Consider the following 25,861-nt stretch of genomic DNA (forward strand, 5'->3'; position numbering starts at 1 on the left):
AAGTATCAAAGTGTACAGAAATACTGAAAGTAGTCGTAAAGGATAAAAGACATTAAATAAAACAACACCGTTTCAAATATCAGTAAACTGTACTCGTAATGCATGCCAGCTGTAGATTTTACTGTATCCCTCCAGCAGCACTAGCTTGTGTGATGTTTGCATTTTTTATTTCCCATTAAACAAATCAAAGTCTCTCTGTTACAGTGAAACCGCACGAGCATCTTTCCTGATAAGAAAATGCCAAAGAATGAAATCATTTAAATTATTTCTAATAGGACTCAGTATGAGACAAACTGCTGGAAATTAAACCTGAAAGTGCCCTGTAAAGTTACATCGTGCGACGCCACTTTAACAAAGTTTACCGATGACGGCTTTAGAAGAAAAAGGAAAAAAAAAAACAAAGAAAACGCAGAGCTCGAGAAAAATAAAAAAAATAACTACGGGGCCGTGCGGGAGCGAGCGGCTGAACAAGCGCGTGCCCGACAGACAGCACAGTTCGGAGCATGCGCGAAATGAAAAGGTGAAACGGAGCGGTGAAGTGCACGAGCGGGAAGAGAGCAGAAGCAATCCCGAGTTAACGCGCCTCCGCCAAGTCAGATGTAGCATTACATTTCACGGAACACCGGCAGGAAAATAAATTAACTGAGCACTAGCAAAAAAAAGTGCGCCACCACAATAAACTCGTGAAGATACGATTTGCTGTGCCGCCTCCTCCTCCGCTTAGCGCTCAATACCCAACACTTAAAAGCGAACCACGCGGCCTCAGGCGCCTCCTCAAATTTCAAGCCACCCAGCATGTCGCGATCTTCCTTACCGCTGGCATTCCCACCCGTACGCGATCCCCACGTTCGACTTTGTCTCACCTTCCGCACCTTTGCTTGATCTTGTGGCCGTGAAGAATTCGGAGCACGAGGGTCTCATATGAGCAAACAGAGAGGAACTGCAGCACGCGGTAGATACAGTAGCTACTACGTCATTCACGGAACGCCCACAACACGCCTACAATGTCTTTCTCACGGGACGCCCACTGTAATGGTGAACTACCCGCTTATTGTAAGGCTGCATGACTGAAGAGACGGCCGCGCTAAGAATGACAGCAATTGATCTTACTTGGGACAAGCAGAAATGTCGTTTAGTCTCAGACTTATGCTAAGCATTTTAAATTAACGTAACTAATTTCTAAGCAGCTTCCCGAAAAAGTTACTGTTTCTAAAGAATGCTTAATAAGTTTTTTATTCCTCAAGAGTCACATTGTAATGAAAGTAAAAAAGCATATTAGCATCGCCCTATGAGGTCCTCATCTCAATAGTAGAGAAGCTGGAAAAAGGAGTCCCAGCCTACATTAAAAAGTGGCTCGGGGTTCCGCGGAGCCTTACCACCATAGGCCTCTACAGAGATGGTGTCCTCAAGCTGCCCCTCACCAGCCTCACAGAGGAGTACAAGTGCACTAAAACATGACCGCAGATGACATTGAATGATTCTCAGGACAATGTGTTGAGGAGCAACGCACCAACCTTGGCTACTGGGTGAAAATGGAGACCAGCAGCAGCGGTAAAGGAGGCAATATCAGCTCTCAGATATGCTGACATTGTGGGGAATGTTCAGCATGGAAGAGGAGGCCTTGGCCTTACAACTTGCCGCCCAGCCTGAAATAAAGCCACTGCTCAAGTACGGAGGAGGATGGTGGTGGGGGAAGTACGTCGTCAGGAGCAAGCTGCAAGGTGGGCGAAGGCAGTCTCCCTTGGAAAACAGGGGCAGTGGACATGGTGGGACAGTGTCGATAGAAGGAAGCTTAGCTGGGACAATGTGTTGGCCATGGAGATGACGAGTCTGAGCTTTACCATCAGAGCCACTTATGACGTCCTGCCAACACCAACCAATCTTCATCAGTGGATTGGTGAAGATCCAGGGTGTGCCCTTTGCTCCAGGCCAGCCTCCCTCCGACATATACTCACAGGGTGTAAGACCAGTCTCACCCAAGGGTGATACACTTGGCGCCACAACCAGGTCCTAAAGAACCTTGCTTCCATAATGGAGGAAAAACTATATTTCATCAATGCCCTTCCACAACCAATATCTAATCACCCATGGACGATTGCCTTTGTCCAAGGAGGGGCTACAGTTACCAGGAGCAACTCCACACCATCGTAAAGAGGCCAGCTGTGCTTAGCACGCAACTGGAAACTGCTGGTAGATATTGCTCAACAGTTGGTGTTTCCTCCGGAGATTGCCTCTACTACTTTGAGACCTGACATGGTGCTCTGGTCCCCTTCCTTAAGGAAAGGTTACATTATCGAGCTCACCATACCCTGGGAGGATTCCGTGGATGAGGCATATGAGCGGAAATATCTACACTATGCTGAGTTGGCTGCTGAAGCGCAACATCGCGGCTGGACCATGGAGGTTTGCCCAGTGGAAGTTGGATGCAGAGGGTTTGTGGCAACATCTACCATCAAACTGCTTAGAGACCTGGGAAGTAGGGGCCAGAGGCAGCGGAGAGAAGTAGCCAGTGGCTTTGGATGAAGAGGAATATCCCCTGTTGGGCCCCCAATTAACAAACTTAGGCTGCCATACATAGGTTCATGAGATGTCAGTCATTTGGCATCAAAGCGACTCTCATGACTAATTGGGAGTGGGACACAAGCTTAGGGCTGATCACCCTATAGCTGGCCGCCTCTGGCGAGGGTGTATAGTGTGAAAGGCTGAAACACCCCATGAGCCAGAGGAACACTACTGATGATGCGTCCCAATATTCTGGAAATCTTCTCTAAGTCTACCATTCACCATTCACCGACAAGCGTAACTGAACCTATTGTACGTGCTTGCACAAGGATAGTAACATCTTGTTCTGTGTTTTGTAATCAGACATACCTCATGAGAACAGTAATGTTAAGAGACACCGTTACCTTCTTACTATCCATCCATTATCCAACCTGCTATATCCTAACTACAGGGTCACGGGGATCTGCTGGAGCTCATCCCAGCCAGCACAGGGCGCAAGGCAGGAAACAAACCCCGGGCAGGGCGCCAGTCCACCACAGGGCGTACCTTCTTACTATACACTGAGATTTCCAGTCAGGAAACTAATCTTGGGACACGTCACTAATACAGAATTAACAGACATCATGGTAGAGCACAATCCTAGCAAGAGTCAGGTGCGAGGCAGGAACAATCCCTGGACAGGACGCCAGCCCACCGCAGGGTGAGCCCACTCACAATAGCCAATGGAGTGTGGCAGGAAGACGGAGCACCGGGTTGGAAACCCACATGGACATTGGGGGAACATGCAGGCTCTGGGCAGGGGGGACTTGAGATCTGAACTCTGGTCACCTTGGTGAGACCACCGCCATTTATGGTCCTTTCTTTGAAACTTTATTTGTTTTGTTTCTAGTCATTTTTTAATCGAATAAATTATATGCAGTTATAAAGATAATTATTTGTAATAATGAAGATTTACAATTTTTTAATTTAATGTGGCTTAAAATGATCTATTCTTAGAAAACACAAACAAACTTTGAAGTTTTGGTACTTGTACAGTTCTTTCTGTCTTTCTTTCTTTCTTTCTTTCTTTCTTTTTCTTTTTTGCATTTTTCCAACTCTGAACATGAAAACATTACCAATAATGTATAAAAATAGTGCAATTTTTATCCATTATAAAAATAATAACTTTTGAAGTCATTCAAATTGTTACTTATACTTTTACAGTTAAAATCTAACCAACCAACAATACTAACAGGCAGCGTTACTTACACTGCGACATTAAAAGCAGGAGACTACAGGGGTAGTGATGACATCGGCCAGCATTACCAGACTATCACCAGACCAAGGACAGATTTACTAACCTTGGATTGCCGACCATTAGCCCATTTTAGGCCTCTTTGTTAAGCGGTCTCATGTAGCAGCCCCCACACTGGGTCAGTCCTCATGTCATTTGGTTTTCCCAAACCCACACTCCTATAGCTTGGACCACCGTATGCTGTGTAATCTTTGTCATATTCTACCAAATAGTATTTTAAACAGAAAAATGTGCAAATACAGGTCAGGTCAGGTGGAGGACCATGCACTGGTCCCCACCACACAATGAAACACCTCAGGGTCCGAGTTGGCAACCCCCCAGGCAGACACGTGATCCAGTCTCATCCTACAGAAATGACCATCTATCTGCCACGGCCAGGTGTTAGGTGGGCATCCCCTTGGCGTGGTCCAACAATGAGAATCGTGCCACATGGAATTAGTGCTATAACTGATGTTCCCTCACAATGCAGGTAATGTGTCTCATTTGGGACAATGTCAGCAACCACTCACTGAACACAAAATCAAACCAGTGTGCCAAAGGAGTGCTATCTCTGGGCAGTGTCCATGTCACACAAACATATAGCAAAACAGGAAGCAACGGGACTCTGAAGACTTGGGGCCTCATGTATAACGGTGTGTGTAGAATTCACACTAAAACATGGCGTACGGACAAAACTGCAAATGTGCATACGCTCAAAAAAGTCAGATTTATAAAACTGTGCATAAGCAAAGTCCCACACAATTATAAATCTTAATCAATCTGATATTTTTCGCACATGCAGGCGCCTACAGCCTCACTCTGACTCCTCACAGAATTTCACACATTTGAATATGCAAATCAATATAAATACCCTCTTCTGTTCAGTGTTTTGTTAAAAGACAATGGCAAAGGCACACAGAAGAAAGAATTTCAGCGAATGTGAAATGGAGGTCCTACTAAGTGTAGGCAAGAAAAAACATACTATTAGGTGGCTTGAGTAGTGGTTTGAGCAACAAAAGGAAATTGATAGAGTGGCACAGCGTGGTGGAGGCAGTCAGAAGTTCAAGTTCAGAAAGTCACACAGTGCCCGATATAAAAAAGAAGTGGTCAAATATCAAAGTCGATGTGAAAAGGTGAGTCGCAGCCCACCATCTGAAAAAGAAGGTCTATGTTGAGATTAAAGTCGAAATGTCAACTTTAATCTTGCCATTTCCACGTTAATGTCATAGTTGATTTTGTCATTAAAGTAGAAAGTTGTAACCTTCATCTTAAAATCAATGTTTAATTCACTAGAGTTTCTCAAATCCCATCGTAACTAAAGTAGCACATTAAATGCTTCGTATTCTAAGTGTTCCCTGACCACGTCATTAATCACTACGTGCTTCTTAAACGGGCTTTCTCTTACGCCGACAGAAGTGCGCAGGAAGTGATTGCCACACAGAATACATTACAGTCATAATATTACAGCTCCCTGAACATTTCAGAATACTAAGGTGAATACTTGATATCATTTTCTTGATGAAATGCATTACAGCAGGTGTTAAACATGTGGGGGACACGGTGGAGCAGCAGGTAGAAATGAACTGGCGTTCTGACCAAGGATTGTTCCTGCCATGCACATGATGATTGCTGGGACGCATGAGACCCAAGATGGAATAATTTATCACAGCAGTGCGGTGTCTGTCTAACATACCAACCCCCAATTCCTGTCCTTCCATTTTCTTTCTCCACGTAGCAATTGTCACATAATGAGCTCTGTAATAAATGGTAAACCAGCTGTAAGCTTAGAACTCTGATTCTTCAAAACTTTTAAGGAATATTGAAAAATTTTCATTATACATATTTAATGATTCCATCCATTCATCCATCCATCCATCCATCCATCTAGACGTGACAGTCCCAGCAAGCACCGAAGCCAGCAGCCACAATCCCTGGACATGGTGCCAGCTCTTCGCAGGGTGAATACGAGTGCACACCTACACTAATAATGTCAATTTATCATCTCCAAATCCCCTCACCTTCAACACTTTGGAAGGAAACTGAAGCACGTGGAGGAAACCCACCAGGAAAACAGAAACTCCAGGCAAGTGACACCCGGGACGTCACCCCCTTACTGCGAGTCAGCAGCTCTTCCTTCACACCACTGTGCCCACATGTTTAATTATTAACAGCATAGATTATTTAAATTAAGTTAACAATTTATCTGTAAAATGTAATATATATAGTTTAATGCATTTCATCATAAAATGATATGAAGTACACTTCCTAGTATTCTATCAGCACACGGCTCCAAGTGGACATTTCTTGGGAATTTCAATTGAATTAGAAGCCAGTCATCATCGTCATGGCACAAGAAGTCAGTATGATCTGTACATCTCTTCTCTTCTGATTCTTCCATTTGCGATGTCTTCTAACAACACTAATACTGCCCTGGTAGTTCACCATTATATTACTACAGAATGAATACAATCAAAAGAATTACATTTGTAAACAATAGGAATTTAATTTCGGCATATTTGGTAAAGCCCTCATCATACTGTAGATGTAAATCTAATCTCTTTGGTAAGTCCATTCTCCTTGTAAGTAGGCTACGACTCTTCTTTCTTGTTGTCCATTCTTCTTTCCAGTCTCTGGCCCTCCATTATCGTCTACTTCTTTGTTTCTTCAGGGTCAGTGTACTCAGTTCCACCAAGTCCTTTACATATTCCTCCTTCTTCTCTAATGTAAGTTTATCTTCATCATTAAAATTCAATTCTCTAGCCCTTCTCTTTGCATCTGATTTACATTTAATATTTCTTTCAGTGTTTCTTATGGGTTAGTAAATTCCATTTCATCCAGTTTTCTACCTGCTCCTCATCCTCCACTGTAAGTATATTTTCACCCCCAGGATTCTGTAACAGGTTACAATTCAGATTAAGGTTTTGTACTCATACTTTCTCCTTTGATATATTTGTTTCTGTGTTATTAAGATTAGAGATTTGTAATCAGGCTTTTTCTTTAGGTTTCTGGGATTTGTTTTTAAGATTCGGGTCTCTTAATAAATTTTTAAGTCTGAGGTTCAAGGCAGGCCTTGTGCAGGGATGAGGGATGCTGTTTAGCCTCACTGAATAAAATGGCGTTGTTGTGCTGAAAAAGAAAGTATGGAGATTTTACACATAAAGTTGAGCTCCCCATCCCATGGCAATGCTGGACAAAGCTAAGTGACATTTTCTAGCTCTGTTGTTTTACATTAGGTGGCCATTAATGACACTGACATAAAAAGAGATCCCAAACTGTAGACATGTGTTTATAAATAGATTGATTTGACTACTTCATGGCCTGCACTACCCTGTAATATGTCACTTCATAAGTCCAGTCATTTCCCAGCATTCCCCTGCAACAATAAAAACTGTCACTGAGATGGTGATTTTATTTACCAGGTCTAGATTATGTACTCAGTAAACACTGCACTGAAAATAAATGATCACAGACAAGCAGATGGCACTTTATCTGCTTCTGTAGGACGACAATAAAGTAGCAGGGAGCGTCTCACCAAAGTCCACACACCAGGACACAACTCTGCTGTACTCCTTGTGCAAACTGGAAAGTCAGACATTTAATGAGCTGCAGAATTAGGCAAAAACAAGGACTGATAAGATGCATTTTAACCTCCCAAGTGCTTTGTGTGTCCTTTAGTGTTAACCTGGTGGTCCAAAGCAACTCCTACACACATACTGACACTTTAATGTTTGCATTTGTACCAAAACAAATCGATTTCAGAGACTCCAAAGTAACAGCACAGCCTGTAGAGGTCAATTTCTACTTCTTTTATCATTAAATAGATAAGCATTAACATTCTCAAATCCAATTACTTCATTTCGGGATTTTAGGTAACAACAACACGTCTTGACGGACCTCAATGTGGTGTCAGCTCATCATCAGTCAAACACCATCACCTCACATATGCCAGCCATCAAAGTAAGCAGAACTGAAGAGCCATTTAGCATAAAATGAATCTCTTAGATGGAAGAGAAGGAAACGAGTCTTCAGATGGTCACCCACAGGCAAAGGAGAACATAAAAACTCCACATGAGCAACAATGGGACATGGGATTTGAACTCAGAAGGTGTGGTAACCACTGCACCACAATGCTGGCCTAATACATAAATAGATGTAGAGTTTAATTTTAATGTTATTGAGTCCTCAACTATATTTATGTTTTGATTGGTTTTAAGTTCATATAAGAAGGAAGCCATTCATAAGGGTTCCCTCATCACATCGACTAGATGATATAAATGTACAGGCACAGTAGAAATGGGTTCTTCATGTTAAGAGCCATGTGCTCAACTTGTAAAGTGACCAACAGGACACCTCACCAAAGAGCTGATGTCTTCTTCTAAGATCCCCTGTGAAAAGACCCCCGATGTCGGCCATTGTGACCCTGCAGCTCTTCTCTTCATGTAGGACTGAAGCCTCTGCAGAATCAGACCCTGTGAAAGGTTATGCTTGGACACAAAGTGACAAGAGAGATAGAAATAAGAAGGCCCCCAGGTACAAGATGACTAAAGCCTTTAAAGACATTCAGCACATTGTGTTCTGCTCATTCTTGGTGGGCTCTGCAGCCGAATTCTTCATGGCCGACTTCTCTGACTGAGAGGACCTGAAGACTGTCTGTGGTGAAGAGAAAACACTGTGACATAAAGTGAGAGCTGGTGAGTCTACTAAAAGTCTTTAAACACCAGTGAGCCCAGTGTGCTGACAAGATGTGCCAGTGGGTATGGTGGAAGTGTCTGGAAAAAAAAAAAAATCTGGAATAGCCTGCCAATAGGAATTCGCCAGGCTAATACAGTAGAGCAGTTTAAAACACTGCTGAAAACACATTACTTTAACATGGCCTTCTCATAACTTCAATTTCATTTAATTTAATCCTGATACTCTGTATGTTCAATTTCCTTATAATAAGTACTCATGGAGGCTCTAAACTCCGTACTGACCCCTACTCTCTTTTCTGTTTCTTTTTCCGGTTTCTTTGTGGTGGTGGCCTGCGCCACCTCCACCTCCTCAAAGCTTCATGAGGCTCCAACAATGATGGATGGATTAAAAGGCAGAAGTCTACGTGACCATCATCATCATCGAGCCCTTCCGTGAGAACATTAAATACAAAGAGGACTGTTTCATTTATGTTAGGTAGAATGTCCAGAGGGGACTGGGTGGTCTCATGGTGTGGAATCCCTACAGATTTCATTTTTTCTCCAGCCGTCTGGAGTTTTTGTTTTTCTGTCCCCCCTGGCTATTGGACCTTACTCTTATTCGATGTTAATTAATGTTGACTTATTTTGTTTTCTTATTGTGTCTTTCATTTTTCTATTCTTTATTATGTAAAGCACTTTGAGCTACTGTTTGTATGAAAATGTGCTATAGAAATAAATGTTGTTGTTGTTGGTGGTGCTTTAGTCGGCTTCAGCAGGTCACTGCTCATCACTTTGTGTCACATTTGAACCATCTTGTTCTACTAATTACTGCCCAGTGAATTGACTGATGTCACCAAACGCTGTCTTCACTGACCCCATTCTGCTCTTTTCATGTGCAGGTCCTGAAGCTCCAAATGTCCCCCTTCAGCAACAACAACAACATTTATTTATATAGCACATTTTCTTACAAATAATGTAGCTTAAAGTGCTTTATATGATGAAGAAAAGAGAAATAAAAGACAAACTAAGAATTAGAATAAGACAACACTGATTAACATAGAATAAGAGTAAATGAAACAGTCCTCTTTGTATTTAGGGTTCTCTTTGGAAGGACTTGATGATGGTGGTCATGTAGACTTCTGGCTTTCAATCCATCAATTTAGGACATCACGGTGCTTTGATTAGGTGGTGATGGCGCAGAAAACCGGGAAAAGAAACAGAAGAGAGAGTTGGGGTCAGTACGGATTTTAGAGCCACCATGAATAGTTATTATAATGAATTGAATACACAGAGTATCAGGATGATACTTTACCGAAGTCGGTATTAAAGATCAACAAACAGCAGCGAGATAAACATCTGGACCTGCTGTGGAAAAAAGCCTCGGACTTTACAAGCAACATCCCTCCGTCGTGAACACATCTTCAAGGTTCCGGACAGGCGATCAGCACCTAGGATTGGGGGGATATACTATATTATTTCTAATATCATTAATTTTTTGATTGAAGAATACAGCAATAGGTTTCACTTGAGGTATTTTGGAGGCATTCCTTTGTGTTACCTGGGTTTAGCAGGTGATCAATTGTAGACAATAACACTCTGGGATTACTAGCATTGTTATTTATAATCTTAGAGAAATAAATTGTCTGTTGCAGTTGTCTGAACATCTGAGCTTGAGGAGTTTTTACAGGTGAGTTTGTGTTCTTGTTGATTTTGTGGTCCTGATGAGTATCTGTGACACTTCATGTCCTCTCCTGGTGTGACTGGGTGTGTGTCACTGTGTCACACAAGTGCTGGCCCACTTTCATTCATCTCACTTGATGTTATTTTCTCCTTTCTCTGCCCTCTTGTCTTTTCCACTCTCTTATTTTCTCTATTTCTATCACTCTCTTATCTCTCTCTGTTTCTAAGTCACGTTCCTCTGTTCCTAAGGCACCTCATTTTGAGAGTGAAAGATGAGAATGTGAGATCTGCAGTGTCCAGTGGTGCAGAGGGAATCAGGACAATTGTGACTTGAAGTCTGTGACAGTGACGGGCTGATTGTGGTGTGGCGATGGCCGCTCTGAGTCATTGGCTGCTGTCTCTCACCTGACTGAGCTGTGCAGTCTTTACAAACAGATTTGGGCTGAGGGCTCCAGTCACATATGGAAGAATGAATTAGCATGTGGCGTGGAGATGTCTGCCCTCAATACTTATGTACATGTGCTTTCTCATTTTTTTTATTTTTAATAAATTTGCAAAAATCACAAGTAAACTTTTTTCACATTGTCATTATGGGGTGTTGTGTGTAGAATTCTGAGGAAAAAAAAATATTTTAATCCATTTTGGAATAAGGCTGTAGCATAACAAAATGTAGAAAAAGTAATACGCTGTGAATACTTTCCGGATGCACTGTATATATATATATATATATATATATATATATATATATATATATACATATTTTTGCTGCACTCTACCTTTTAATTTTGCTGCACTCTACCTTTTTAAATATATATATATATATATATATATATATATATATATATATATATATATATATATATATATATATATATATATAATTTAAAAAAGGAGAGTGCAGCAAAAAATATGGTGATGCCATATGAATAATTTATCCTTAAGTTCACCGCAATGCAGCTAATTATTGAGGCCAATGAGCGTTGCTCCCCAGTCTGAGTGTTTGTGTTCTGCTGTGTGTGTTTGTCCCTGTGTGTGTCCATGTGACACGTGATAGTCCACTGTGACGAGGTGGGTGGTCCCTGTGACTCCAGTCTGACACCCCCCCTCCCCCCATTCCATATCAGATGTGCAGCTGCTAATAAATCCTGACATTAAACTTTACTAGATACGCTTGTTAAACGTTTTTGGCTTTCCATCCATAATATTCAAGTGATGTCTGCTTGCATTCTGTACGCACTACTGATATTATATGAGGAGTCAAAGCTGCTGTAATTCTGCTAAGATGTGGATTAGCAAGAAGAAGAGACGGCTACTTCATTCACCTCTTGAAGGGCAGCAGCTGATATTCAGACTTGCTTCAATCAACACCAAGTGTGGATCTCTGCAGCCCGGAGCCTCCACCCTGGAGCTCCAAGTAGGTGGCGTTGACACCGATCGGCGCCGACTGGGAGGAACTTGGAGTTCAAAACACTAAAGAGCCCTGCAGTTCAGAGAAATGCCCACTAGAGGGGAGTGAACCGTCAAATTGATCACAGATTGAGGTGAAATCATGAGTTAGTAAGTCATAATTGTGAGGTGCTATGTAATTAACACTAAGTCGTAACAATTAAATGCTTATAATATAATATAATAATGATCAAGTGCTGGTGACCTGCTACTTCTATTAACAAAAATGCATTTAATTTGGTGCTGCTTAGTTAGTGACAAAAAATTTAAAGGGGTGACCCGCAAAATTAAAAATAAAGATTACTCACACAATCAAACGAGGTGTCGCGCTCACAATCAGAATTCTTGTAACTGGATGTGTCCTGAAGTATTTCCTTTCCTTACAAATAACAGTAACTAAAATGTTAATTCGTTACTCGTCTGAATGTGCGCGTCACCTTTAAAATTTTGTAACTTGCCTTTTGGGGCCACCGTATTAATTTGAGAAAATTAACGCATTTACGGGTTGCGTTAAAATAAAATTAATCGCAGACATTTTAGTAGTGATGGGCGTTGTGAAGCCTCAGGAATCATAAAAACATTTCATCGTTTGTGTCGGACGGAAATCGTATGGAAGCTTCGAAGCATTTGGCACTCAGCTCTCTAGTGACACCTCTTGGCCATTTGCATTAACGTTACACAAATCATGATCAACTTCAAAGACCTGTTTAAACTGTGCTGCTTTTATTTTTAAATTTTTTGCTGGTACAGATTGGCAACGAAGTGAAGGGTTCGTCAGCGACTTCTAGAGTCTGATGTCTAATATATATATATATATATATATAAAACACCGACAGAGAGAATGTATTATATAACAGTAAGAGTTAAATAAAATAAGACGCCTCTCTCTTGGATCTCCGGCTCTTTCAATGAATGTTCCCTTTTCCACTGTATCATTTTAATCGCTTCTGTTATTAGTATTATTATTAACACTCATCTTTTCTTGAGATCACATTTAATAGCCCGACGTTTGGAGTTTCACTAAAAACTAATTAAAAACGAGCCTTGTTATTTGTCTTTAAATGATTTGTTTGTTCTGATTTAATTAAAATGGAGTAGACGGAAAACAAAGGTTTATCCCTGTACTTTACTGTAATATAGGTAAGCATATTTGAAAAAGAAAAGATGAAATCCTTAAATCAACAGACTCTATTATTCAATCAAGTACTGAGATATTTCATTTATTACTAGTTTAATATATTTTGTGGAGCACAAAACTAACGAGTTCACTACGAAGAAAAGACGTTGTCATAATTGGTTGTGGCTCAGCTGACTTAGGTGGTTGCTTTTCAAATTCTGCGCGTAGTGCAAACCCGAGTTCGATCAAATTAAAGACTCATGAAAATGAATAATACAAAATGATCAGGAGTTAAATCTTTATAATAATTTGAACTAAATAATTTAGAGAGATACTGTGGAAGGATCGCATAAGAGATCTGTTTGGGAATCATCCCCACTTAGAATCGCCATCAAAATGCAATGACTAATTGCGGCCGGCATCTCACGTATTTACATGAATCCATCTTCTATTCATTGCCATTTGACATCCATGAACCAACAAACGCACTGTGGAAGATCAGGTTGAATTCCCTTTGCTGCTCCAAACATTCAAAGGTGTCAATCCGGAGGACATCAGAGAGGCTGAGAGACACACTGACACACAGACACTCACTGGACGCTCCAAGGTGAGCATTGCATGGATCAAGTGATCCACGTGCTGCACAACGAATTACAATTGTCATTCATACAGAAACAGCAGTCACTGTAGACGCCTTTGTGGTGAAAAGAAAACCCGGCAATTTTTACCGAAGTCGGTATTAAAGATAAACAAACAGCAGCGAGATAAATATCTGGACCTGCTGTGGAAAAAAGCCTCGGACTTTACGAGCAACATCCCTCCATCGTGAACACATCTTCAAGGTTCCGGACAGGTGATCAGCACAAAGCCGTCTTAGTCACAGCACAGTATAATAATCCAACATTTCCTTAAACATATAATAGTTGTCCTGTCTGTGTTGGAAAGACAGCAATAACACTATGTAACAAATTTTTATTTTTATTTTGTTCCTTGGTACAAAGTGTGTTTTCCTAACCCGTTATGCCTAAAAAAAATAGAAAATAGCTGTTGTTCCACAAAAACTTTGCTTTTGTGATCAGGACAATGCTATTTTGAAACTTGCCTGTTTTCGAGAAAATTCTCGATTCGCATTTAATACTGAGTAGTCTTCTAGAATAGTCTTGAACTGTAAGAATTGTCCAGAAGTTTCTAGAATTTCCCAGAATTATCTAGAACTTTCAAGAAACCTTTAGAACTTTCTAGAACATTCTCAGACTGTCCAATACTAGTCATACAAGTATAAAAGCACAGGTGACTCAAACCAACATTTCGGTTTATGTTATTTTTTTTAATTTTATTTAGATGGCATCAAGAGGGTCCTTGCACCCAGCAGATGCATTTTGCTACATCTGTGGACAATTTATAAAGACAAGAGCGAGAAAGTATTCCATGAAAACATGTCGTAAGATGTGCAAGGCCTACAAGGCATACTTCGGCATGCCTGTTGGGGATCAAGACAAGTCCTGGGCACCTCATTTCACATGCGAATATTGCAAGAAAACTCTTGAAGGTTGGTACAGGGGAGAAAAGAGAGCCATGAAGTTTGCTGTCCCGCAAATTTGGCGGCAACCGACTGACCACTCAAGCAACTGCTACTTCTGCATGGTGGATCCTACCAAACGTCGCACTGGCAAGAATGCGTCTCAAATCGTTTATCCAGACATTCCTTCTTCCATTGCCCCAGTACCACACTGCCCTGAGCTGCCCGTTCCCACTTCAGCTTCTGACATCCAGGCTAAAGCAGTGGAACTTGTTGGATGAAAGCATGCAAGTCACAAATCAGAGAAAGCGTCACCAAACATTTTCCAACTTCTTCAGTCGGCAAGATGGGCTGTGCTTCTGCAACAATGTGGCCGGTCTATTCGAGGCTATAGGTATCACCTGTAACCCGAGTGAATGGCGCCTATTCATAGACAGTTCATCCCGGAGCCTCAAAGCCGTGCTGCTTCACAACGGAAACAACTACCCGACTCTCCCTATGGCTCACACTGTGCATCTCAAAGAGGACTACACCAGTGTCAAGATGTTGCTGAGTGCCTTGAAGTATGACGACTATGGATGGGAGGTCATCGGAGACTTCAAAATGGTATCATTCCTGATGGGCCTTCTAGGCGGTTTCATGAAATTTCCTTGTTTCCTTTGCCTCTGGGACAGCCGTGACACTAAGGCGCACTATCACAGAAAGGACTGGCCACAGCGGACCGAGTTTTCTGTGGCGAAGAGCAACGTCAAGTGGGAGCCACTGATGGAACCTCAGAAGGTGCTGATGCCACCACTGCACATCAAGTTAGGCCTCATCAAGCAATTTTTCACGGTTCTTGACATGAAGTCAGCAGCTTCCAAGTACCTCCAAGATCTCTTTCCAAAGCTGTCTGAGGCAAAGGTCAAGGCTGGTATCTTCGTCGGACCGCAGATCAAGAAGATCATAGAATGTGACAAATTCGCCAAGCTGCTGAACAGGACGGAGAAAACGGCTTGGAACAGTTTCGTTGCAGTGGTTCACGGCTTCCTGGGTAATCACAAGGCTGAAAACTGTGTGCAGTTGGTTCGGACTCTCATAAAGAATTACGCCAAAATGGGATGCAGAATGTCTGTCAAAGTCCATATCCTTGACGCTCATCTTGACAAATTCAAGGAGAACATGGGAGCTTACTCAGAGGAGCAAGGCAAGAGCTTTCATCAGGATACGCTGGACTTTGAACGTCGTTACCAAGGACAGTATAACAAAAACATGATGGGGGACTACATTTGGGGGCTTCTTCGAGAAAGCGATTTGCAGTACAGTCGCAAATCTAGAAAACCTACTCGTTTCTGAACCTTTTTGAGTGGTTTTGACTGTCTTTGTCTATTTACCATGCAAGTGTTGTTCTTTATCAGGCCACATGAGCGAAAAGATAAAAATTCCCTTGTTTAGTCACTATAAATACGAAATTTTCTGGGCTGTGGTCATAAAATCAAAGTTTGTGCTGAATGTAGTCATTTTTCCTTTGGCTTTAGACATAAGCAGTTGAAATATAACTCTTGGAAGCCAGGAACAAAAATTGTGTTACATAGTGTAATTAAGAGACACGGCTCACATTTCAAGGTGCACTTAGGTGGAGTGGTGGCTCTGAGGCTAGGAATCTGCACTGGCAATCAAAAGGTTGCTGGTTCAAATCCCGTAAATTCCAATAGAGACTCTGCTCTGTTGGGCCCTTGAGCAAGGCCCTTGACCTGCAACTGCTGAGCGCTTTGAGTAGTGAGAAAAGCGCTATATAAATGCAAAGAATTATTATTATTATTCCCATCATGCACGACAGCACATATTATGGGATGTTCAAAAAAAGCGAAAGAGATGCACGTGTACTGCAGCAGTCATTTCCGCTTGGAGTCACATTAGTTTGTGATAACTAAGAGTCAGTAGTGTCCAGAATTAATAAGAAGTGTCTGTTAATGACCAGAGGCGGATTTATTTGCGTTTTACTTGTACGTTTTTTATACGTTAAGATGCAAAGCTGTTGTACTATTTAGCGTTTATATGTTGTTTATGTGCCTTAGTGTTATTTACATGTAGCAATATTATTTAATAATATTTTATGGTAATACATCAATGTACTTTACTATAAGTTTGTTAATACTACGTACTGATACTTTATTGATTTGGATTTCAGACTGCCGATAAGCTAGTGCCTAATTTGAGTAATACTGCCATCTAGTGGGGTTTGTGTAATTTACCAATAAGTTTTATGTGTTCTTTTTATTGTAGACCACACACACATTTATACCTATTCAAATACAGGTGTATATCTTCAAATAAATAAGCAGTTTCATTCTGAGCTGCTGTGTGGAATTCTCTGACCGACACTCCGGAGTGAACACTACAAGTCCTGAACACATTACAGACACAGTGGTCTGAAATCGTCACTCAAATGGTTTGTTTTGTTATTAACATGAAACAAGATGCCCATTTACGTTGGATATCTTTTACTAGGGGTGTGTGCCCCTTGGCCGCTTATGGCGATCCAACCCCACTTTGTAGCTCGTCTTGCTTGCTGTCAGTCCACGGTGGGATTTACTGTTAAGTAAAAAAAAAAACAGATTCTTTGGGGTAACAATTCACACTTGATGGACGTGGGACCCAATACCACGTATGCCTTACTATTGGATGGCAATGCTACCGCTGCACCACTATTGTTTCATATATATATATATATATATATATACTAGCAAAATACCCACGCTTCGCAGCGGCGAAGTACTGCCTTAAAATTTTTATTAAGAAGAAAATGAAACCTTTTTAAACTGTGGGACAATATACCAATAATTATTTGTTAAGGGTCTCTTTGTATGTCATGTTGTCAGTTCGGCCCTCCAGTTGTAATATGATCAAGCTGTAGCTGTGCGCTGAGCTTACTCTTGAGCATGTAACGCACAGTCGGCCATGTGAACAGTAATCTTGTCTCAGATCTCACAGCTTGGATTGCTGCTGTCATAATCGGTTTGAGTTTCATGGTTTGTTTCAATTACGACGGTATTTGTAGGACTTGTGTTGAAGTGACATTTGGCATCTGTCAAGCATTGTAAGCACACAACAGGTTTCATCGATAAAATCACATCCAGCTTTTGAAAGTTTAAACATTCATAAACATCAAAGTGTCGACTACTGAAATCGTCACCTGTCAGTCTAAGATGTTTAAGAGGCATTGGTGGTTGTTGAAAGGTGTAAAATATTTGGCCATTTCGGTACACTTGAAAGCGACAACCAAACAATTCAGCGGCAGCCATCAACTTACATGCAGATCCATAGGTGAAGGGCTTAAGCATTTCACACTTCTAGTGCTCCTGTGTAGTCTAATTATCTCCTGTACCGTCATCAGTCCACACCTTGAACCTGTCCCAGTCATTCTATACATAAGACACAATGTTCCGCCGGATATCAAGAGTGAGCCTGATATGGCCGTGCAATATGTAACAAAGAGAATGGAAAAGGCAGGTGCCATCTCTGGGCATTGAAACCACTCGGTAAGTGACAGTTCTTTGATCGATGATTATTACCTCGATAGACATGTTAATGGGGGTACGGTTGGAACGATAAAGGAAATGGGTACCTGAACAATGTAAACTAAGTCTAAAATACCTATACAATATAATCAATATAAACGAACAATAAAACAGCGGAGAAGCCGTGGATGAAATAAAAAGGCTGTAGTTATCAACAGGGAGACATGAATCCCGTGGCGAAGCAAGGAAGGGAATGGAGCGACGGACGGCATTATATAGGCAGGCAGTCAACAATGTGGGAGGCGTTGGGATGGGGGACCCAACACCGCCTCACACGGTGACCGAGCTGCAGGATATGGACGTACGGTATATATACGTAAGTAGGATTCAGTTAGCGTTGGGAACCCGCGTACCAAATTTCTTGAAGATGGGCCCATATGTAACAAAGACCGTTGAAAAGTTCAATATGGCGGCCAACAGTCGTCATACACCTGTCGCTATATACCGACCCGCATAGAATAGGCAGAAGTTCACACTCACAAATATTTATCGGTTTCCCGTGCCACACAGCCCAAACACAGTCCAAAGCACAAACACAAAGGGAAGCCACCTACCAAATTTTGTGAAGATGGGGCCATAAATCAGAAAGTTCAACATGGCGGACATTGATCGAGCGGCCACCCCATCTATGGACCGTCCCATATGTGTAGAATCTCAAAATGAAACTTGCTTAACTTCTGTAAGTAAGCTGCAAGGAATGAGCATGCCAAATTTCAGCCTTCTATCTACACGGGAAGTTGGAGAATTAATGACGTTGGAAAATTCAATATGACGGCCGACAGTGGTGTCATACCACCGAAATAAGTACGTACATTTGTTTCGGTTAGCAGGGAAGCCACCTACCAAATTTCATGAAGATGGGGCCATAAATAAGAAAGTTCAACATGGCGGACGTTGTTGACTGTTATCGACTGTTATGACCGTTACGTGTATAATTTCGAAATGAAATCTACTTATCTTTTGTAAGTAAGCTGTAAGGAATGATCCTGCCAAATTTCAGCTTTCTACCTACACGGGAAGTTGGAGAATTAGTGATGAATCAGTGAGTCAGTCAGTCAGTCAGTGAGGGCTTTGCCTTTTATTAGTATAGATATATATATCACAATTCCGTAAGGACCCATGGCCACCACCTGGGGGTTCCTCAAGCCTCATAGGACCTAGAGAACCGCCACTTCTGCCACACGCAGGCAAGATGGCAGATGAACCTGCCAGGGATGTCTGGAGTGCTTCCGGGGTAAAGGGCAGCACTTCTGCCACACCAGGAAGTGCTGCCGGAAGTGCACCACCAGCCACCTGGAGCACATCCGGGTGGGAATATAAGGCGCCACCTCCTAACAGTCGGGGAGCTAGAGTTGGGAGTGGTAGCTGGATAAAGCTCCTAGAAGAAGAGTAGAGGCGGCTAAAGACTGTGAAAAGAAGTTTTATTTGGGAGATTTATTGCTGAGTGCATTGTGTGGTGTTTGGGACTTTATTCTTGTGTTTAATAAACATGTGACTTTTTCTAAAGATGTGTTCTCCGGGCAAGTATATATATTGTAAACAAGGCGCCATATAGCGCCCGACCCGGCACAAAATAAGCAGAGGCACGTGTTCACACTCAAGGATCTTTTATTTTGTTTCTTCAGCCGTGTGACACGTCTTCCCCGTGCCACACAGCCCAAACACAGTCCCAAGCACAACCAAACACTTTCCTGCTCCACCACTCCTCCCAGGCAACCTCGTCCTCTTCCTCCCGATTCTGGCCTCGATTGCTGGGAGGCAGGCCCTTTTATACCCCACCCGGAAGTGATCCAGGTGTCTGACCAGCTGGTCTTAATTGCACCTCCCGGTGGGGCTGATAAACTGTCCAGTGTGGTGGCTGGTTCTCTGCAGCACCCCCCAGCGGCCACCCCATCTCCCAACCGGGCTGCTGTTGTGGACTCCATGTCCCATGGAGCCACGGGGGAGATTGAGGAGGAATCCACTGCCAGGGAGACTGCCCCCAAGCGCCCCGGGGAAGGTATTGCAATGTCCATGATGGCTCCCCCGGGACATATGCGGCAGAGGCGTCCCGGCCGGGCATGGGACCCGGCTGTCCGTCACAATATATATATATATATAGATGTATATATATAGATGTATATTATATGACATACCGTTTTGAAGAAAAATAAACATTGCATGAAAACGTTGCAAGATGCAAAGAAGAGATATTAATAAGAAGTGAGTATTATAGTGGGAGAGATGTCATTACCCGTATTACTAAAGCTCTTCTCTGCAGCACATTCTGCAAGTCGCCATTTGTCTGATGTATAATTTATACTTTTGTTTCTTGTCACTAAGTAATATAGGGCACAATCATTTTAAAATGTATTGCTCATCCACATTCATTTCTCTGTCAATTCTATCGAGTTTTTGAACTCTGCTGACACCTTATGTACTTCAAACGGAGCTCAGGAATAAAGAGTCGAAACACCGAACAGACATGCGCCCTGCCTAATGAACCGTCAAGGCGGTCGAAGTGCTGAGCAGACCTGAGCAGGTAAAGGAGGCTTTGTGAAGCCTCAACACACTCGAAGGCATTGAGCTCGATATTTGTGAGAGTCTCTCTGACACTTAACTCTCTAGTTATATTTTGTAATTTGTATTGACACCACACACTTCAGTTGATATGGTTAAGTGATGGATTGAAACGACAATTCAGGTTTGCAGACAATTCATTATTGTTCTTGTGGATTGCTGTGATTTCCATTGACTAATACATTGTGTCAAAGATATATTGTCATATATCAACTTTATATATAAACAGATTAGATAAATCGTACAGCCTTTTTTATGAAACGCTTACTTTTTCTTTAAAACCATACGTCATATAGAATACATTTATCAATATGATTTTTCATCTAAATTACAAGAATACAATGATACTCTCGTGTCAATTAAACCAATTTAATGTGCATATATCAAATATAATATACTGTCTCCATCCAGAACAGTAGTAGTTGTTCAGTTGTGCGGAGCTCATTATTCCAGCATTTCTCAACCTTTAAGTATTTGTGACCCGAGTTTTCATAATAGTTTTAATCACACCCCCCTAACATGTTTTTGAAATGTAGACACATATTTTATTATACCTACTTAACTTTTATCAACATTTATCTAACTCTATATTTATTGTTCCAGTATCAGAATGTAGTTTAAGTTAATTTGTTTTGGTTTCAACAGATGTTTTTTTCATATTTTTGATACTTCTTTTCTTTTTTTCACATCTTCGCGCCCCCCACTTTGTTACTTCGCGACCCTCTAGGGGTCCCACCCCACAGGTTGAGAACCACTGCATTATTTACCCCATTAGGTGGCTCAGTTTTATCGTAACTATCTCTCAATGAAGACCCCAGAGGGTCACGTCATTGATCCTCCTATTACAGACCAACAGTGAGCAAATCAAGCTCTCAAGGGAGGGCCTCTGTAGTCGTCCAGGGGGCACACACCCCTAATTGTATTGTGTATGTAAAGAGTTTCACTGTAAAATGTAATAAGCTTCATATTTGAGTGTTTGAAGACCCTGGTGTCGTACTGAATTTGTATTGTAGATAAACGTCACATAAACTACTGTCCAACATGCTTAACCCTCATCCTACTGACTGGGGTCTTTGAGGACCCCAGAGGTATATATTTTGTTATACCTCACAGTTGCTTTTTTATCATTCCTATTTTTATGATGTGGACACTTTTTCTATAGTGTTGTTTCTTGTGACTGAAGACAGAGAAATATAATTAAAGTTAGTAAAAAATCTTTAATTGATACACACCAAGCAAAGGTAAAATGACAGAGAAGCACAGTCCTAGGACACCACCCTTCATCTGCCCTGAGGGGTCAGTGTCCCAAATTTTTATAGGGTTTTTGTCTTATGACTTTAGTTACACAAGTATTTCAAAATATTAGCCTGAATCAGCACTAACAGAAATCTGCAGGTGGAATACATCTGTTAGTTTCCTTAGTTTGGGGCTCGATGAGTCCACACTTGTGGTTTTTTATTGTATAGTAACCTTAAAACAAGAAGTAGCACTTAGCACGCATACTTTGGGCACGCAGGGTCTTTATGACCCTTGTCACGTACACCAGATTGATCAAGCTGTTTTGTATTTTTCCACATTCCCCCCTTTTGAACAATCTGTGCGTGACAAGGGATAAGGGAAAGTTAGACGCCGGAGGCAAGAAGTGGGGAAGGAGGAGGAGAGGGGAAAGGGGATGTGGAAACTAAAGAAGCAATTTGGAGTATACGTTCCTCGTGTAACAAAAAGGCCTTGGCCATGGAAGCAGTGAAGTACTTAGATACAATATAGCGAATAAGAGGAATGAATGAATCAATCAATCAATCAATCAACATTTATTTATATAGCACATATTCATACAAAAAAATGTAGCTCAAAGTGCTTTACAAAATGAATAGAGAAATAGAAGACACAATAAAAGATAAACATAAGTCAACATTAATTAACATAGAATAAGAGTAAGGTCCGATGGCCAGGGTGGACAGAAAAAACAAAAAAAGCTCCAAAGGCTGGAGAAAAAAATAAAATCTTTAGGGGTTCCAGACCAAGAGACCGCCCAGTCCCCTCTGGACAATCTACCTAACGTAAATCAAACAGTCCTCTTTGTATTTAGGGTTTTCATGGAAGGACCTGATGATGATGGTCACGTAGACTTCTGGCTTTCAGTCCATCAATGTTGGTGCATCATGATGCTTTGAATCAACATCCAACAAGGTGAAGGATGATAAATGCTACTGCCAAAGAAATAAACACTAACTTTAGCCATTGGCACCAGGACCCGAAAGTGGACCTAAACCACTGATCCCAAGGGTTAGGGATGCCAGAGTTAGTGGCAAGTTCATTAGAAAGGGCAGTAAGACCGGCTAATGCACGAGTGATAGAGCCATCAGGAGCAGTATTATTGGGAATATAGGTGCAGCAAATGTCTCCAAACATTGCACAGACACCGCCTTTCTCTGCTAAAAGCATATCTAGGGCCAACCTGTTCTGCCAGGTCATTAGAGAGGTACGATCCAACTGCTCATGAATTCCTTCAACGGCATCTTTTGTGAAATTAAGGAATCGTTGTTGGTTATAATACAGATAATTGATCCAATCGACAATTTTATTGATGGTGATCTAAGGTATTATGGACTCGAACCCAGCAGCTACCTGATCCCTGGCTTTAAATTTATCTGGGACTCCTCTGGGGACTCCTATGGAATCAATATATACTCCTGGGCCGAGATATCAAATAGTTTTGACCTGCGGCACATCCACCAAATATCAGACCTAGGGGTAGTTTGGGAAAGCAAAAATTTTGAAAGAGTGGAATTAAAAGAGGAGGAGTTGACATGGAAGGTTTGGGAGCAGAAGGAAGAAGGTAATTCTCCTACCCAAGCAGTTCCATTTGATTTAAAACATGTGAAATTGCCTTCGTGAGACTGAAACATGGGGGTAGTCATATGACGTTTGGGGGGGAAAAGAAAAGATAGAGTAGCCCAATTGGAATTAGTGGGGGTTTTGGGGTTAGTAAATAAGTAGAGAAGACAAGGTAACCCAGTGGGGTCAGAAATGTTGGATAGTGGGAAAGGGACTGTAGCTAAATGAGAGCGTGCGGCTGCACAAGCGTAGCAATGTGAACGGTTAACCTGTTTTGCTGAATAGATTACCCACTGCAACCATCTATTCTGATCCCCATAGCCTGTCTCCACAGAGAAAGTACTGGTTAAGGTAGTTAGATTCAAAATCTGAACCAGGGGTTTTTCGTCGCTTGCGGACACAGTGGTGAGAAACTGAGTAAGAGAGGGGGACGGGGGAGAGAGAGCGGGTGTCCTGACCTTAATTTGAAAAAATCCTTGGGGATCATAACCACTTGCATATGCAGCTAAGACATAAGTTCCTGAATCATGCAAAAAAGGATTCTTCAGAGTAATGATTAATGGGTTACAATGATTCTCGGCACACTCATGAGGGGCGTGTCCTTTTAAAATAGAGAATCGAGTTTTTAGGCCATACTGTGTAGCCTGCCAAGGTTCATAACCCCAGTCATTTGGTCCTGTATTTGCAAACACGTCGCTCCAAAATCCACATTCAGAGTCCTCTGAGGAGGAACCTGAATCAGAGTCATACCAAGGGTAGCTTACACAAACATATTTGTCAAGCCATTCCCATTGTTCCTGTCTGCCAGTACAGGGGGCGATTGCACAAAAGTCAACCTTTTCCACCTGGAAAGTCAGTGTCACCCGTGAAGTGGATAATGGAAGGAAAAACAATAAGAGTATGTATATTAAGGGTGCCATCTTTTGCAGTGTGAAACGTGAATCCAGGCGGGCAATCCTTCAACCTTTATGGCGTGTGGTGTGGACAGAAGAACTTGGAACGGTCCTCTCCACCTAGGCTGATGCCAATGTTTCCTTCGAGTGTCCCGAACCAGGATCCAAGTACCCAAGGGAATTGATGAATCCTTAGTAGGTGGGCTTGTCCTCCAGGCCTAATTAACCTGCTGGTGGATGTCCTTCAACGAGGCTCGGAGACCTGCAAGACTGGAGAGAAGATCATTGTCCACAGTGTGCAAATTCACATTACCCACAACCATGCCAACGGGCATGGGACGTCCGGTCAGAATTTCAAATGGTGATAGACCCAATTGTCGGTGTGTCCTTCCTCTCAATCCCATTAGAGCCAGGGGTAGATGGTCCGGCCAAAATAAATTGGTTTGTTCTGAAATTTTTGCAAGTTTGGCTTTTAGGGTACCATTGCACCGTTCCACGATACCCCCACTCTGTGGATGGTATTTACAATAATGATATACATTGATTTGAAGCCAGGTAGTTAATTCATTTATAATGGAATTCACAAAGTGAGTGCCATTATCTGTTTGTAATTTCTGCGGTATGCCCCATCTAGGAATAATTTCTTTAATCAGAGATTTGGCTACTGTTTTAGCATCATTGTGTTTAGAAGGGAAAGCTTCTACCCATCGGGAGAACACATCGACAATCACAAGGCAATAACGGTAACCTTTAGACGGAGTTAGTTCAATGAAATCCATTTGAAGGTGTTCAAACGGACCCATTGGATTAGGAGTAACGGCGGGACTTACCTGGGTGCGTTTACCTACATTAAACTTTTGACATAATGCACAGCGTCTGCAGAACTGCTCTGCATATGTAGAGAAGCCTACAGCTTCCCAATGTTTTTCAACATCTCGAACCATGGCATCTCTTCCAGCATGGTCGAGGCCATGGGCTATTTTTGCCATACCTGGAAAGGAAGCCTTTGGGAGAAAAGGTTTGTTAGTTTGCTTATGAGTCCAGACTCCATCAGAGAGGGACCCTTCTTTGGACCATTTTCTCTTATCAATGTCCATGGCTGCACTCTGTAAAGAAGTAATTTGATTATCAGGGTCCTGGTCATTTCTCTGTTGGAATAAAGAGAATGGTGTGTTACTGTATGCAGCCTTTTTAGCAAAATAATCTGCTAATTAATTTCCATTGCTGACAGGATCCTGTTTTCCTGTGTGAGCTTGACATTTAACGATCGCTAGCTTTGATGGTTTAGTTATGGCTTCTAACAGGGATTCGATTAACTTTTGATGTTGGATGGGCTTGCCAGTACTGGTCTTAAATCCCCTGAGTTTCCATAATGCTCCATGATCATGGCAGACTCCAAAGGCATATCTGGAATCTGTATAGATAGTTATAATTTTTCCTTCGGACAGCTGGCATGCTCGAGTGAGCGCTATTAATTCAGCTGCTTGTGCACTTAAACTTGATGAAATTCGATTTGCTTCCAGCAGGCGGTCCCCTTGGACCACTGCGTAACTGGTTGAGGGTGCTCCATTTTCCAATCACAAGGAACATCCGTCCACAAAAACCATTTCTCCATTTTCTAAAGGTGTTTCCTGTAGATCTACTCGAGGCTTTACAACCTTTGCTTTTTCATCATGGCAATTACGCGGTTCTCCTTCGTTGTTAGTTTGGAGAAGAGTGGCTGGATTTCAAGTGGAGCATCTTTCAATTGTGAGATTTGACAAAGTACAGAGTACATTCTGATAGTGTATTGCCCTAGCAGTAG

At 41.9% G+C, this 25,861-nt stretch overlaps 2 protein-coding genes across 7 annotated transcripts in view; one reads left to right on the forward strand and one right to left on the reverse strand.

The window, feature by feature from the left end:
• Positions 1 to 25,861, forward strand: part of LOC120528477 (zinc finger protein 502-like) — a 691,287-nt gene that overhangs the window by 502,447 nt on the left and 162,979 nt on the right. The window lies entirely within an intron of this gene.
• LOC120528471 (zinc finger protein 391-like) overlaps positions 1 to 25,861 on the reverse strand; it is a 102,842-nt gene that overhangs the window by 18,838 nt on the left and 58,143 nt on the right. Inside the window, exon 1 of one of the 6 annotated variants that reach the window (XM_039752637.1) lies at positions 873 to 960. The exons of 4 other annotated variants lie outside the window; for them this stretch is intronic. The gene's annotated coding sequence lies outside the window, so the exon portion shown is untranslated. Of the gene's footprint in view, positions 1 to 863; positions 961 to 25,861 lie in introns of those variants that run through there. One more of the 6 variants, XM_039752635.1, reaches the window with a different exon arrangement.

The sequence above is a fragment of the Polypterus senegalus genome, chromosome 4, assembly GCF_016835505.1.
Source record: "Polypterus senegalus isolate Bchr_013 chromosome 4, ASM1683550v1, whole genome shotgun sequence".
NCBI classification, from domain to species: domain Eukaryota; kingdom Metazoa; phylum Chordata; class Cladistia; order Polypteriformes; family Polypteridae; genus Polypterus; species Polypterus senegalus.